Consider the following 3,201-nt stretch of genomic DNA (forward strand, 5'->3'; position numbering starts at 1 on the left):
CATCCTTTTTCCATTGATCATCCTTGATGTTTCTACAACTTGATTGGAGCCCACCTGTAGTAAATTCAATTAATTGGACATGATTTGTAAAGGCACACAACTGTCTATATAAGGTCCCACAGTTAACAGTGCAAAAAACCAAGACCGGTCAAAGGAATTGTCCATAGAACTCTGACACACGATTTTATCAAGGCACAGATCTTGGGCAGGGTACCAACACATTTCTGCAGCATTGAAGGTCCGCAAGAACACAGTGTCTTCTATCATTCTTAAATGGAAGAAGTTTGGAACCACCAAGACTCTTCTGAGAGCTGGCCACCTGGCCAAACTGAGCAATCGGGGGAGAAGGGCCTCGGATCAACTCGAGGCCCTTCTCAGAGCTCCAGAGATGGCAGAACCTTCCATAAGGACAACCATCTTTGCATCACTCCACTAATCAGACCTTTATGGTAGAGTGGCCAGACGGAAGCCAGTCCTCAGTAAAAGGCACATGACAGCCCGCTTGGAGTTTGCCAAAAGGCACCTAATGGACTCTCAGACCATGAGAAACAAGATTCTCTGGTCTGATGAACCCAAGATTGAACACTTTGACCTGAATGCCAAGCATCAGGTCTGGAGGAAAACAGGCAACTCTCGTCACCTGGCCAATACCATCCCTACAGTGAAGCATGGTGGTGGCAGCATCAGCGGCAGGGACTGGGAGACCAGTCAGAATCGATGGAAAGATGAACGGAGCAAAGTACATAGAGATCCTTGATGAAAACCTGCTCCAGATCGCTCAGGACCTCACTGGGGCGAAGGTGATCCTTCCAACAGGACAACGACCCTAAGCACACAGCCAAGATAATGCAGGAGTGGCTTCAGGACAAGTCTCTGAATGTCCTTGAGTGGCCTAACCAAAGCCCAGACTTGAACCCGATCGAACTTCTTTGGAGAGACCTGATAATATCTTTGCAGCGACGCTCCCCATCCAACCTGACAGAGCTTGAGGATCAACCGAGAAGAATGGTAGAAACTCTCCAAAGACCGGTGTGCCGAGCTTGTAGAATCATACCCAAGAAGACTCGGGGCTTTAATCTCTGCCAAAGGTTCTTCAACAATGTACTGAGTAAAGGGTTTGAATACTTTTGTAAATGTGATATTTCAGTATTTTTTATTTATTTAGGAAAAATGTCGTCTGTTTTTGCTTTAACATTATGGATTATTATGTGTAGTAGAATGATGAGGGAAAAACAATTTCATCCATTTTAGAATAAGGCTGTAACAAAATATGGGAAAAGTGAAGGGGTCTGAATACTTTCCGAGTGTGTGTGTGTGTGTGTGTGTGTGTGTGTGTGTGTGTGTGAGTGGATCTGTGCAGCATCCCTCAGAACCAACGCTTCTTAGAGTGTAGGACATAGTTTAATTAGTAGTCTAAGGTTGTCCTCACAGGTTTTCTCACTCTGCTCATCTCCTGCTGGGTCTGCCCCAGATTAATCACAGCCTACCACCCACATTGCTATTTGCCAAATTATCATCCTACCCGATTTGACCTGCAGGACTTTTTTCCACATTTAACATTCAAAAAAACATACTCTCACCTTTGCTGTGTTTTTGATGGCAAACAGCCTTAAGAAATGGAATCCAGCCAGAGTGGGGAGATCCAACAAGCTATATTCAGAATGACTGCCAGGGTTAGAATGGTTAATGAATTAGACTAGCTAAATCATCTGAATTGGAACAACCATTTCAGCAACGGGTGCGGTAAGTCAACTGATTGGATTAGTTTAGAAAAATGTTTCTTATTTCTCTTTGTGTAGCATAAGATACATTAATGTACATACAAAAGCCCAGATATTGAAGCAAACATTTAAAAAAAAAATCTAACTACAATAGAGCATGTTGGGAAATATGATAATGATGGGTGTAGTTTTGCAGACCAGCATGGAACAGCTTGGTCACCAGCATAACTAGGCTTGACCAGATCGTCAGCCTGCCTAACCAGCTAGACCATGTTGGTCTGACCAACTTTGACCAGCATAGACCAGCATGCAATTTAGGCTGATCTGTACTATTTTTTTCAGCAGGGAACTACAACCACTACTTTAACTCCTCACCCTGTTAGGGCACGCTCATGTCTTGGTCACTTCAAATACTTTGTATCAACCTTGTACACTTCGTTTCAGTGGGGAAAATAGGGGAAATGTTAGAGCTGCACATGTACGCTACTAGAGTACCTGACTGTTGTATTACAGGTTGCTTTCATGTAACTTGGTTATCTTGTGTGCTTGTGTCATTAAAGGCAGTGCCCATTGTTAATATGCTGTAAGTTTTTGAATAAGACTAAAACATGAACACAGATTGAAAATATATACTAAACTAAAATATAAATGCAACATGTAAAGTGTTGGTGAGCTGAAATAAAAGTTGCCAGAAATGTTCCACATGCACAAATGCTTATTTCTCAAAAAATGTTGTGCACAAATGTTTTACATTCCTGTTAGTGAGCATTTATACTTTGCCACGATAATCCATCCACCTGACAGGTGTGGCATATCAAGAAGCTAATTAAACAACATGCTCATTACACACGTCCATCTTGTGCTGGGGACAATAAAAGGCCACTCATCGGCCTCCCGGGTGGCGCTGTACTGCAGCGCCAGCTGTGCCACCAGAGACTCTGGGTTCGCGCCCAGGCTCTGTCATAACCGGCCGTGACCGGGAGGTCTGTGGGGCGATGCACAATTGGCCTAGCGTCGTCCGGGTTAGGGAGGGTTTGGCCGATAGGGAAATCCTTGTCTCATCGCGCACCAGCAACTCCTGTGGCAGGCCGGGCGCAGTGCACGCTAACCAAGGTTGCCAGGTGCACAGTGTTTCTTCCGACACATTGGTGCGGCTGGCGCTGTGTTAAGAAGCAGTGCGGCTTGGTTGGTTTGTGTATCGGAGGACGCATGACTTTCAACCTTCGTCTCTCCCGAGCCCGTACAGGAGTTGTAGCGATGAGACAAGATAGTTGCTACTGAACAATTGGATACCACGAAATTTGGGAGAAAAAGGGGTAAAAATTTCAAATAAAAAATAAAAGGCCACTCTAAAATGTGACGTTTTGTCACACAAAACATATCCACAGATGTCTCAAGTTTGGAGGTAGTGTGCAATTGCCATGCTGACTTCAGGAATGCCCACCACAGCTGTTGCCAGAGAATTGCGTGTTCATTTTTC

Source organism: Oncorhynchus nerka, linkage group LG7 (assembly GCF_034236695.1).
Source record: "Oncorhynchus nerka isolate Pitt River linkage group LG7, Oner_Uvic_2.0, whole genome shotgun sequence".
NCBI lineage: Eukaryota > Metazoa > Chordata > Actinopteri > Salmoniformes > Salmonidae > Oncorhynchus > Oncorhynchus nerka.